This window comes from Arachis stenosperma, chromosome 6 (genome assembly GCF_014773155.1).
Source record: "Arachis stenosperma cultivar V10309 chromosome 6, arast.V10309.gnm1.PFL2, whole genome shotgun sequence".
Taxonomy (NCBI): domain Eukaryota; kingdom Viridiplantae; phylum Streptophyta; class Magnoliopsida; order Fabales; family Fabaceae; genus Arachis; species Arachis stenosperma.
This window is the reverse complement of record NC_080382.1, coordinates 41,620,929-41,636,207: the sequence shown is the minus strand read 5'-3', so window position 1 is coordinate 41,636,207 and position 15,279 is coordinate 41,620,929.

Genomic DNA, 15,279 nt, shown 5'->3' with positions numbered 1-15,279 from the left:
CAGATCTACGGGAATCAGGACAACTTGCCAGTCTGAGTTAGAGAATCCCGTGAGTTACAAATCAGAATTTGTAGAAAAAAACAAGAACTCAAATTCCCAATAGCATATCTTATATCAGATCTGGTATTGGAAAGATATAGAAGTTTGCATATGATCCTTCGATATGGAGTAGAGTCTGTGAGCAATTCTCCATTATCCTTGCTGAGTTTAACCCCATAGTCGATAGGTGTAATGGCAGGTATGCAATTCTCGAATCTAGTTTCCTTAAGCAAGTCAAGAACATACTTCCGTTGATACAGAGCAATACCACTCTTAAATTGTGCCACCTCCGATTCAAGAAAATTCTTTAAGTCCCCTATGTCCTTGATTTAAAATCTGTCATGAAGCACATTCTTAACCAACTCGATTTTATGTAAGTCATCTCTTGCCAACACTAAGTCGTCCACATACACCAAGATAGCTGTGAAACCAAGTATTATAGATTTGATGAACAAATTGTAATCAGACTTATATTGAGTAAAATTCAGCTCAAGAAGAACAGATTTGAGCTTTCAATTCTATTGTCTGCTCTCCTGCTTCAACCCATATAAGGATTTTTCAAGCTTGCAAACTTGCCCAAGTGCAACTTCTAAACCCGGAGGCACCTTCTTGTTCACCTCTTCATCAAGCTCATCATGTAAGAAGGGAGTATTCACATCAATTTGCTTTAGGTGCCAACCTTTAACAGTAGCAACAACCAGAATAACCCTTAGAGTATCCAATTTTACAACCAGACTAAAGGTGTCCTTATAATCCACCCCTGCTACCTGTGTGAATTCCTTGGCAACCAGGCATGCATGTGTCTCTCTACTGTTCCAGATGGGTGATACTTCACACAAAACACGTATTTGCAATCGATAGCTCTTTCATCAGCTGGTAGAGAGATTAACCTCCATGTTTTATTTTCTTCTAAAGCAAGGAGTTCAGCTTTAATAGCTTCTTGCCAATAGGGTTGAGTGACCGCATCCTTATAGCGTGTGGGCTCTAAATTTTGAATGGAAAAAAAAATGCAAGATGCATGGAAAAAAGCCTAGTGTATGATAAGACATCACAAATAGGGTACCATTGAGTGTAAAGTTGTGATTTGGGCTGAGCATGGTTGATGGCCTAACATTCATAGTCCTGCAAATATACAGGTGGCCTAGCTTGTCTCGTAGACCTTCTCATCACAACACTTTCAGACAACATAGGATATGGAGGATGGTAGCTACATTACTACCTAAACCTATTATGTGTAATAGAGACTCTAAATGATCATGAATTTTAGGATAAGGCAGAATTTCATCATTATTATGTAGATCACATAATGCATCATCGTGATTTAGAGTACTGATATGTTGTGAATTATCATTAGAAGGATTTAATTGTGGAATGGCAATGTCATTATTGCCCAAAATTCGAATCTAGGTACCTTCCAAGAAGCTGTAATCAAAATCACCATGAGAGGCATGTAATAGGAGACTTTGAAAAAACTCTATTAATTAACTCATTTGTATTGTAGTAGGAAAAGCAATCCTCATAAAACTGAATATGTCGAGATAAGAAATCTCTCAGGTTTGTAAATCGAAAAGTAAATAGCCCTTTGTTCCCTCACTAAATCGAAGATGCAAGCATCTTCTTGCTCTCAGATCTAATTTGGTTCTGTTCCTTGTAAGGCTAGCAACATATGCTGAATAGCCAAAAACTTTGATGTTGGAAATGTCAGGTAATTTCTGATAAAAGACTTGATAAGGCGATTGGTTTTTCAAAAAAGGAGTAGATAATCGATTTATCAGAAAAACTGCATGTCTAACACTATAGTTCCAAAACGTTTTAGGTAAATGTGCATGAAACAGGATGGTTCGAGCCACAGCAAGAATGTGTTAATGCTTATGCTCAACAATCCCATTTTGCTGTGGTGTTTCAACACAAGTCCATTGATGAATGATTTCATTTGAATCATAGAAACAAGGTATCAAGAATTCAGGGCTATTATTTATTCTTATTATTTTGACTACTGCATGAAATTGAGTCTTTGTGAAAGCAACAAAAGTTCTTAACTGATTGAGAAGCTTTTGCTTTAGCTTTCATGAAAAGAATCCAGGTAAATCTAGAATGATCATCTCCAATGGTTAAAAAGCAACGTTTACCAAGGAATATAGAAATTAAGACAGGTTCCCAAATGTCAACAACATGTATCAGCTCAAGGACAAGTGCTGCAACAGTAGAGCTATTAGTAAAAGGCAGTCTTTTTTGCTTACCAAGATGACATAAATTGCAAGGCTCATGACTTATTTTATAGTGAATGAAATAAATATCTTTTTGTAATGCAACTAGCCTATCATGTGACGGATGCCCTAATATATTGTGCCATAAATGTTGTGAATTAGTGCTACTAGAAACCATTGTAATGTGGGAGAGAGCCTAAGTTTCTTTGTTTAGAAGATACAAACCATAACATTACTATCTACACCAATCATCCTCAAAGTGTGCAGATTCTGTATCTCACAATTCTTATTAGTAAAGCTCATTTTGCAATGCAAGGATGCAATTAACTTGGAAACAGATATGAGTTTGAAATTAAAGGTCGGAATGAACAAAGAATTGGTGGGATACAGATTGTCAGAAAATACAATGGTTCCCATAATGCAGCTAGTAATGAGTGCACTATTGGGTAGTCTAACAATAATAGGATCTATTTTAAAGTGATTTTGAAAATCTGTCAGGGTATAAGACACATGATTCATGGCTCTAGTGTCTATGACCCATGGCTTTGTTTTTGGCTAGAAATTTTTAGAGCCTTGATATGAGAATTAAAATGTAAAATATGACCCATTTTACCTTTATAAGGAGAATGATTGATTTTGGTTGAAACCTGGTTAACGTTGTGAGCATGGTGTGCATCTTGTCTACTGAGTAATGCTAGAAGTGCCTCTCGTTGTTCTGTAGTGAATTCATTGATGGTGGTTTCACTTGTAACCATCTGGTGAAGTGTTGTCAACAGCTGCTATACAATTGAGGACAGGGTTTTTGTTGTTAAAACAAGATTTGAAGTTGAGTGAATAACCATGCCTTTTGTAGCAATTGTCCACAGTATGTCCAAATTTTTTGCAATGTGTGCATTGCAGTTTATTCTGGCCACCTTGCCCTTTTCTATCCTAAGTCTTCTTTCTTTTGCCTTGACATTTTCCTCCACTTTGAGAGGAACCTGCGATGCTTAAAGAAGAAGCAGAATTCGCCAAAATCTTAACATCTAAATCATTGTCTAAGCTAAAGAGTTGCCTTTCCTGCTGAGTGATCATGGACAAGATCTTATTTACACTAGGCATTTCATCCATTAACATAACTTGTGACTTGACAATAGAGTATTGCTCACCAAGGCCACAAAGGAATTTTGCGACTCTGTCATCCTCTTTGTGCATTTGAACAATTCCTAGTCCACAATCACATTTCACACAATCATTGGTAGGAACAGATCTGAAATTATTAATTTCTTCACAAAGGTTATTCAGTTTGGAAAAGTAAGTAGTAACATTCATATCACCCTGCTTGAGTACATATACCTCTTCATTCAACTCAATTACTCTGAAATGATCACCCTGATAATAGCGGTGTTTGAGATTATTCCACAACTCATAACCTACGTTGTTCCAAAGAACGCTCTGATAGATGTCTGAACTGAGGGAAAGATTTATCCAGGCTACAACATATGTGTTGCATCACTGTCATGCCTTGAAAATTGGATCAGTTTTCTCTGGTCTCAATATGGTTCCATCAACAAATTTCAATTTATTTTTCGAAGTGAGAGCAATGACCAGGGCCATGCTCTACACGCCGTAGTTAGCACCATTAAGGATAACATTGGTGATAGGTATACCCGAATTTTCATATGGAAGAATATAGTAAGAGCTTGCCAGATCTTGAATCGGATTGGTTTGCTTGTTAACGGGACCCTGAATCTATGCTACTTGATTAAAGAATGCAACAAATTTATGCATGTCCATGATAGGAGTGGCTCATCCTAATCCAGCACTTGAATTCGCCTCCATAAGCTTCACATCTGAGAAACTTTGAATTTGAGAGTCGAAATCACAACCTTTCTCTCTCGATCTTATTAATCAAAAACTCGTTATTCCACACTGTTAGAAAATCAATGAAATAATAGAGCTCTCATCAAACTCTGTGGTATGAGTTCAAGAGAGAAGAAAAAAGAAAACAGATGAGAAAAGGTCGAAGAAAAGAAAAGGGAAAAAATGTGAAGATCGAGAAAATTGAGCAAGAAGGAAGGTTCTTGAACACTGCGTCAACATTGACGCTGGATTCTTCATTATTCTTCGAATAGGATCAACAATGCACGAATTAGAGAACAAGTCACTCTTTCTTTAATTAAAATCTCTGTGCTCCTCCATCCACGCTCATTGCACCATGTGAAATTTTGTAATACCCTACCGTACAAAGACTTATGCTTAAGTCATAATTCAGAGATGGAAAGGTATTACGACCTCTAATAATTAAAATTTAGTACATATAGTAGTAAGAAAAATGATTATAACTATGAGCCTTTGAAGAAAAAGGGGTAAAACAAAATCGTAACTCGAAAGCGCAACACTCCGATCGATAACGTAACGAATAAAGGAATAAGCCAATGCGAGATTATATATATAAAAAGGAGTGTCAAAAATAGGAATATCAAAACTCAAAATCTAGTTGCGAAGATAACTAGTCCGAGCATAGCAATATATACATGTAAATAAAATAGGAAACCTCAAAGGGACATAAATACAGAAAACCTATTCTCCAAAATCCCTTCTAAGAGGAGTCATCACAGTTGTATTATTTAATGGAGATAAAAGTATCTAAACAAAACATATAAACCAAAACAGTGTCCCGAGAACAAAGGATCTTTGCTAATCCAGAAGTCTCCAGCATGCTTCAGTGAGAAGCCTCACGTCCTGCATCTGAAAATCACAAAATCTGCATGGGTAAGAACCGGAGGTTCTCAGTATGATAACAGTGCCCACATATCTAACATGTAATATCCTGGAAAAGCCAAAGGCAATCCTAGAACTTCCAACAGATAATTCAAAGCTTATAAACCGGCTAAACCATAAATGGCAACTGACTAAGGATCTTCAGTCTAACTAATACTTCACTTTCCAATTCCTTCAGACCTCCCAACCACCAGCAGGAGTATAATATGGTAAACACAGTTATATCAATAGTTCAATCCAGAACCAGCCAATTTATCAATAAATACAGCCTTCGGCTCATGGCACACACAGCACTTCCACCACCATTCTCCGTATCTCATATAATCATTTTTTATCATCATTGATCATAAATTTTCTCCTTGCTTCATTCACAAGTTACCGCATCCCCTAGCTCATTTCTCATTGCTAGACATATCATAAAGATTTAAGACATAAGGGGTGAGATCGGAGGCTTAGAAGTATGAAATTTAGCTTTTAAAACTCAAAACTCAATTTTGGGATGAAAACAGGACCACGCATACGTGTCCTCCACGCGCACGCGTAGATGGAAAAACAGCCAAATGACGCGTACGCGTCAGCCACGCATACACGAGGGTGCGTTTGTGCCCCACGCACAAGACTGGCATAATATTGGCACAACTCTCGGGAAAGTGGCTTGGCATTTGGTGCAGCACATCGACGCGCACGCGTGGATGGTGCATTTCTGAAAAACGACGTGTACGCGTTAGGCACGCCTATGCGTGGTGGTCATTCTGCTAAAAAATTTTTCTAAGTTAAAAGTTGCAGAATTTACAAATTAAACCCCAAATCTTCCGACAGACATAACTTCTTCATTTTAAATCATTTTTCTCCCGTTCTTTGAACAGCATGAACATCTCGGGTCCAATTTCATTTCTAAACAAGTTTGGCACAAAATAGCGATCCAGAGTCCAAGTTATGTCCCATCAAAGTATACCCAAAAATCATATTTTCATACAAAACCACAATGTGCCATTTTCAAAACAAGCCATTTTCAAACCTTTGCACCATCAACCAAAATATACCACTTCCAACCCCATTTTGAAATCAATCAAAATATACCAAAATTAACATCAAGCCTCCTCAACTCACACATTAACACTTTACCATAATTCACAAAACCACCATCCAACCACTTTAACCCATCATAATCAAATGGCTAAATAATTCAAACACATTAACATGTCATACATCCTTTCTCATCCCAATTTCCAACAATACCCTTTCCAATCAACCATCATTATACATAATCAATATCATACTCACCATCAACATGGTTTTACCCACAAATCAACCTCAACCATACATCAAGCATATATCACAACATGCATTTTCTCATATATCACACTATCAAGGCATCAATTTTCATAATCACATATATGACCACATCATATATCTCAATAATTTAACAACATCAACAATTCAATGCCTATCTTAGGGTCTCTAGCCTAAGTTTTTACTCCACATTACATTTTAGATACAGGAAACCAAAACCATACCTTAGCCAATTTTTCACGCTCAACCAGAGCACTTCCAAACCATTTTTCCACAAGCTCTCAAGGTTTCAACACCTCCAAGAACAGATTTTTGCACACCAAAGCCCTCTTTCAAGCTTTTCAAAATCTCAATCAAGCTTCAATATTTACATACACACTACCTAAACCACAATTATCATACCCAAACACCACAACTCAATAACCAAGAATCATAAAACAATAAATTACACTAGGGTTGAGAATCTTACCACACCCAAGGTTCAAGGAGACAAGATTAATTTCTCCTTCAAGAGAGTTGGGTCCTATAACATCAAAGAGCCCAAAATCTCAACACATTTTTCCATAAAACTCAAAATTTAGGAATGAAGAACTGAAATTATTTCATGGCTTACCACAAGAATAAAGTAGTGGGTTTTGTAGAGCTCTCCGCAGTGAACACGTGGCTACAAACAGTGCGGCAATCGGAGCTCTAGATAAAAAATTATGGTGGTTTGAAGATCAAAAGAGAGATAGAACTTGAGAGAGTGTTCTTTCCCCTTTCCCTTCTATTTTCAGCGTGAATTACTGTGTTGTGAAAAGAGAGAGTGCTGAAAATTAGGATTTTGGTTTAGTTAGGTTGGGCCAATATGGGTCCGGTTGGCCCGGTTTGGCCTGTTCGGTCCAATCTTGGTCCGATTTCTACAAAATTGGTATCGAAATTCTCGTCTCAATCTCCTCTATCATATTAAGTCATAAAACTCACATTTTTAGCTTTCTAGAATAAATTCTCATTTATGATTAATTAGCCATTAATTAACCGAATTTTACAAATTTGATATGTATGTGTATTGAGAAGAACACATAACTAAAGAAACTGAGATGAAAATGAGTAATAAACTTGCATTAATGAAAAATCATACTAGTTACAATGCTAATGACAACTATATATAACTATACTACTACTCTAACTAACTTTGTATAACTCAGTAAAGCTAATGATAACAGATCTCAACAAACTAACAAATTGCCTAACTAAGCAAGGGAACTATACTAATAGCACTAATAGCTTCTAACTTCATATTAAATAATAATCAGTAATAAGTATAATCAAGTAACATTATTAAACTGTTTAACCGTTAAAAATCAGTTTTGTCTTAAACTACAATGGTTTATTTAGGACTTGTGTGGACATTATTCTTAAAAATGATCTTTTTTTAAAATGATAATTTTTTTAAAATATCTTCAACAAAAATAAAAATAACTTTATATTTGAATATCTTATGTAAAAATATTTTTTTACTTATCAATTATGTTTGGATAAAATAAGATAAAAATATTTTTTGTTCATTTATTATGTGAAAATATCTTTTTTTAAGAAAAAAGATCTTTTTTAAAAAATGATATAAATTATAGTTTTTCAAAAAAGATATTTTTTATTTTTTTGGTAATTTTACTTTTACTATTAAAAAATTACCATAATTAAATATGTAATATATATTTCTTAAAAGATTAATGTTATTTTGTTAATTAGCTTAGCAAGAAGTTTTAAAAAATATTTACAATATTTTAAAATTTATTATTTTTTAATGTTTGAACTACGTTTCAATTTTCTCTTTTTATATTAATTTCGACTACTAAAAATATTTTACAATTTCGAACCAAATATCGAAACAAAAATGACTGCAAAATTTCGAGTTGAGGAAAATTTAAACATTTTAATTTAAACATAGGAGTAAAACTAAAATTTATTCAAAATGCTAAACTAAATTAATACAAACTAAGCATTAAAAATATTTTTAAAATTTATTTTAATGTATATAACTTAAATGTTTAATTTAATACCGGTGCATTGCCAATAGAGAGCTACGAACTCTGATTGGTGTGAATTCGATCTGCATTCATAATTCCATTCATATTGCTTATCCTGCCATCTCTTCAGACTTTGCAACTCTCCACCTCCAACTGCAGACTTTGCCTCCATATAACATTTGTATATTTCTTTTCGCATACATGTCTATTCTACAGATTAATATAAATATATTTCTTATATAACGATACAAAAATAAATATTAATTTTATTTAGATAATAAAGTAAGTACTATTTCTCTATATATACAGTTATCGGTACAACTCGAAAAAAAAAAGGAAAAATAAGGCTGCTTAATTCATAGAGGGTAAAGATATTAATTATTTGAGTGTGTTTAATTCATAAAATCAATATAATCTAATACACTCCATGAATTTTTTAATATGAAACGTTTAAAAACTATAGGTAAGTCACTAAAAAGACATTTGGAGTATTAAAAGCACAATAAAAAATTTTAAAGAAGTCTTTTTATCCTATTAAAATTACTCAAAGAAGGATTATTCCTCCTTGTTGCCTTTTCATTATTACATTCAAAATGGTTATATAGAACTTGCTGTGAGATAAAAAGTCAAAATATGCCTAAAGTAGATAGAGCCACAGAGGAATCAACTTGTATAAAAAATATGTAATTAATAAAAAATAAGATATGCACTTGATTGACATGATTTTCCAATTTTTAAAGACGTTAATTTAAATTTTTGATTAGCAGAAAGTAAAGTTCATAGATGATGACAAGTATACCGGATCGTTCAATTAATATCACGATAAATAGATATCGTTTTTACCAAGATTAACAAATTGAGCATGTAAATATTGAATTAAACTACTAATTAAATCAATAAAATATGAAATTGTTGAATGTTAGAACTTGTTGAAAACTTGAAAGGCTTGAATGTGAATTGCTTGAGGCAATGAACACGTGAGATTGATGGAAGGAGATTATATGACAGGAAAGTCTAGGGTTTTAGAGATGTTTAAGTTTTTAGAAAAATCAAACTTTGTTTTTTTCTGTTCAAAGTAAGTAAGGATCGTTCACGACAAATCTTAACTAACCGATTTTCAATGTCTTGGTCCCTCGGTTTCTCCTCAATTAATCAACAGCCAATGCATTGGTCAATTGATTAACCGAAGAGTTTAAGTGCAAAAACCAATTCAATTTCACATAAGATTCAAGAGTAGTCTTTAGGTCGGATTATATGTCACATATCCAAACTAGTCATGTCCAATTGAATCTTATGCGAAAACACAATTTATCGTCCTAATCCGAATTATATATCATGTATTCAAAACTCGGGTAATCAAAAATTATTTATTGTGTCGCACGCTTTAAAAACGCTATGTCTAGTCAATTTAGAAAGGCATATGAAAAAGTTTTCAACCACAATTCATATATAACCTCTGTCGAGTCAGTAAACGAATTTAAAACGGGATTAGCACACCTGTCGGCACTACTAATCTTTTAAGGATGAAGAACGAAACACTCAATCATAAACGGATCAATGCAAGCCTTAAAATAGAAGAAAACTTAGATTAATAATTCATGAAAAATAGAAATAGATCTCTTAACCCTATGACAGAGAGATGAGTAACTCATGAAAAAATTAAAAAACAAAGAAAAAGAAAGGAAGAAAAAGAGCTACATGAGGGATTTGAAGATCCTCCCACCACGACCCCTTCTCTGTGAGTAATCTCACTTATTTAAATCCTAGGTTTTCTAATAATTCAAATTCAAAACTAAATCTTATCTTTTATGAAGAATAAGATAACTAATAATAATAATAATAATTCAAATCCTAATAAAAAACTAATTTAAATCAAATCTTATCTTATGATATCTTCCTATATCTTGACAAAAAAATTACATCTTTTAGGGGGTTTATGGGATTGCTTGGCATGTAATTTGGACTCCCTTTGAATCTTGGGCATGGCACTTGCTTGTCTGGGCAAGCCACGTACTGTCTTGGGTGTTTTTGGCAGGCCACTTGCTGTTTTGGACGTGGCACACCATGCATTTTTTTTCTTTTAGTGTTGATTTCCGAACTGCAAAGATAAGGGTTGTTCGTAGTCTAAATTGAATGCCTACTATAAATATATGCATATCGTTGCAAAACTCTGGATGTTAGCTTTCTAACATAACTAGAACTATCTCATTTGGAGCTCTATAGTTCAAGTTATGGTCATTGGAGTATGAAGAGGTCAGGATGGATAGCATTTATGAATTTGCTTCGAGGGATAGATTTTGCTAGGGCGTGGCACACCCTATAATAGCCCAGACCACCCGCTAGCACGATATTGTCCGCTTTGGCACACAAGACCTCACGGTTTTGCCTTTGACGATAGGGATGGTAGTCGAAGCCCCTCACACTCACTCATCAAAATGCGTCATGCTAGGGAGAGGTATCCACACCCTTATAAGACATGCTTCGTTCCCCTCTCCAACCGATGTGGGCCTTACCATCCACCCCCTAAGGGAGCCCAGTGCCCTCGCTGGCACATCGATCCGGGTTCCAGCTCTGATACCATCTGTAACAACCCAGACCACCCACTAGCATGATATTGTCTACTTTGGCACACAAGGCCTCACGGTTTTGCCTTTGACGATAGGGATGCTAGCCGAAGCCCCCCACACTCACTCGTCAAAACGCGTCATGCTAGGGAGAGGTATCCACACCCTTATAAGACATGCTTCGTTCCCCTCCTCAACCGATGTGGGACCTTACAATCCACTCCCTATATCTTTGGTTCTCCATTATTCTTCATGCTAAGCTTTGCTTCTTGATCAACCTTGTTTTGAAACACTTTGAAAATGTTTAATAACAAAAGATATTTGAAATTAATGAGATTTGAGAGAAGATTATGCATTTAAACTTAAGAAAACATAAGAATAACATATGAAAAATATAATAAAAGCTACTAAAGATATGGCATCAATCTTATTATTCTTCTTCTTATAGAATATTATTAGGTTGTCACTTTTTGGATACATAGTTTAATATTAGAATTGTAGAAATTATAAGATAAATTATGAGATTTATTTTATATAAGTTTATCTATAATATGAATTTTAAATATTTAATATTAAGAAAAACAAAATATTAATTAAAACATTTAATATTAGAGATATTTTTGTAAATTTAAGAAAAAGTAAGAAGATGTTATTGTATTTATATTTTATCTCCTAAAATGAAAGTTAATAACAATTTTAATTAAAAATATTTGATATTTGGGATATTTATGTATGTAAATTTAAGAAAATTTTTAATATAGAAAAGAAACAATATTTTATTATATTTATAATTATTTTTTACAAAAATTAGAGTCAATAACAAATTTAATTAATGATATTTGATATTAGAAGTATTTTTTGAAATTAAAAAAAAAATTCAAAATATAAAAGTAACAATATTTTTGTTATATTCACTATTTTTTAAAGAATACTGTCACAACAACAATTTTAATTAAATTTATTTGATATTAGAGGTATTTTTAAAAATTTAAATAAAAACTTTAATTTAAAAAAATGAGAATATTATATTTATATATTGTACGATATTTATATGTAAATTATTTTTATATGTATTTAATAAATTTAGTCATCATGAATATTTCAATTTAAATTAACAAATCATATAATATGTCTGAATTTAAACTCGATCAAACAAAAAATAATTCATTCCATGTATATTATATAATATTTTTTGACATTTCTTTTCGCAAATCAAACATAACAATTCAAACTTAACAATTTCATTCGTAGAAATAATATTTCTAACCGTCAGATATTTATAATAAATTTATTTATTTATTTTGTGTGTTGTTAACAAATAGCGTATACTATACAATTCTTAGACATTTTAAATACAAGGTATTTTTTAAATTAAATTAATCGTTGAATTAGTAAAATTAGAAATTTAAAAGTTTAAATTTGAATATAATAAAATAATATATTTATATATAAATATATTTTTTAAAAAATATTTTATTTTAAATTGATTAATTATTAAAAAATTAATTTATATCTTAAAACAAACTAATTTAATAGTCCATATCTAATTAACCCAGTTAAATAGGTTATTTTTATCTGATTTTCAGGTTAAACATGTGATATATTTTATTAGGTATTAATCTTTTACAATTTTAAGAAAGTAACATTATTTTGTTAATTATCTTTTTTGCAAGGAGTTATAAAAATATTTCCAAAATTGTAATCTTTAATTTTTATTTTAATGTTTGAATTACATTTCAATTCTATCGATAAATTTTGACTCGTAAAAATATTTTAATTTAAAACCAAACATCAGAACAATTAAATACAGATTTTTGCGTTAAGGAAAATTTAAACCTCTTTATTTACACACATAGAATTAAAACTAGAATTTATTTCAAATATTGAAGTTAAATTAATACAGACTAAAGATTACAAACATTTTTAAAATTTATTACAAACATTCATATATATATATATATATATATATATATATATATATATATATATATATATATATATATATATATATATATATATATATATATCTTAATGTTTAATTTAATGGCGACGCGGTGCCAATATGAACTCTGATTGGTGTGAATTCGATCTGCTTTCATAAATTCAGTCATATTGCTTATCCTGCCATCTCTTCAGACTTTGCAACTCTCCACTCTCCAACTGCAGACTTTGCCTCAATATAACATTAGTATATTTTTTTCTCATTAATGTGTATTCTACACATTAATATTAAATACTTTTTATATAATAATACAAAATAAATATTGATTTTATTTAGATCATAAAGTAAGTAGTATTTTCCTCTATATATACAATTATCGGCACAACTCAAAAAAAAAAAAAAAGTGAAAAATAAGGTTGTTCAGTGATGTATAGCATGTGTTAGCTTGCCGACAATGACGAGAGGTATTATTGTACGGACACCGCCACGGCAAGGAAACCTTGATTTGTTATTTGGCCTAAAGAACATGCACGGATGTCCCCTTTTTGCAAAATGTATTGGATATATCTTATATATGACTTTCACACTTGAACCACCACTTTTATTTGACCAAACATGAAGGAAATTTGTGTTTTCCTTCATTTTTCTTGTGCTAAATATATGCGTATTACATTATATTTTTTATATATAAATCTTTAATACATATAAAAATAAATCTGTGCATTCTGGATATTTTATTTTATGGTTAAACAAAATAAGCTTTTGTGTCTGAAAATATGAGATAACTTAATTATTTAGAGCAATGATAAAAAATTTTGTGTTCTGAGAATAAATAAATAATTTTATTCTATACTATTTATTTTATCAGCTTGAGATTCTTAGCTTCCATTTATTAATATAGGATATCTATAATATTAATATGAAAGTAGGAATGGAACTAAAACAGAGCGAGATGGATATTTTAATACCCACATCTATTCTGATTCTGAACATTAATTACTAATTCCATTATCCGCCCATAATTTTCTACAGGTATTTTTTTATCGCCCTAAGCTCATATTTATCGGTATTTTATTATCTACTTGTTCCATATTAATTCATCTCACGTTGCCCCAAACGGAAATACGGAATACATTTTGTCCCCTTCTTTTTCTAAATAGCAACCCTTTTCGCTGAAATATAATCTACGACTTATTAAAATTAACAAAACTGTTATTTATACGTAAAAAATCAGTTATTCAATTAATTATTATATATTTATATAAATATATATTATTTAATTTATTTTTATATTTTAATATATATTTTATATAAATAACTAATTTAATGATTGAATTTTTATGTACATCTAGTTAAGAAATAAAATATGATGTACTAAAAAATAAAATTCCAAAAACCAAATCTGTCATACAATTGATAGATTTAGTGCTTCACAAATTTAGTTCAACTAAGGTTTAACTGAGATTGAATCGAATAATATAAAATAATATATTTATGTATAATACATATTTTTTAGAAAAAAAAATTCTGTGTTTTATCATTTAAAATCAATTAATTGTTAAAAAGTTACACTAGTTCAATCAATTAACCGATTTCTTGGTTAGTTTTTTCGATTTTTACCAATTTGTTGTCAATCAATTTTTTTCTTTGAGTTGGATCAATCTGGCAATCAATTTTTGGTTGAACTAATCGATTTAGTTCGGTTCTCAAAATCATGCTAAAAAAATTATGTAACTTTCAAATATAATTAAAGTCATCAAATTTAAAATTTATAATAATAATATCTTATATTTATTAAACTAAATTCATTAAATTCCATAATCTACCTCAAACATTTATTTGTGACTGTTGAGGTAAGACGAACACGATATAAAATTATAAATATGAAATGGGATGATTACTACTCATATCTGCCAAACTCAAACAATTATCATCAAATATTATTCGTACCGTTCTCAAAATTTAACGGTTAAAAATTTACTTTATTTAAAATGAAACAGATCAATATAAGTCATTTCAATTCAAATTGTCATCTTTATATAAAAGACAATTAATTAATCATAACAAGAATCTTCCGCAGCACTCAAATCACCTAAAAACTTGTAAAATAATTTAAGACGGACTACTATATATTATATTATATATGATGATAAGTCATAGAGACAGCAAATTAGGTCTAAAAAGGACGATATAGTGGAGAGCTTTGGCTGAAAGGCAATTCTTAATCATGGACATCACTACGTACACACACACACACATAAATTCATTCCTATAAATATAATATATACATGCATGTGTACTGTATGCGATAGTCATAGTGACAGCGAATTATGCCTAAAAGGATAGAGGGTACACTTAGACTGCTGAACAAGACCCGCGTATATGTTTTAATTAGGATTGAGACTTTACAAGAAACGAATTTCTTTATTCTACTTTTCTAATTTATTATCATTATCTAATTA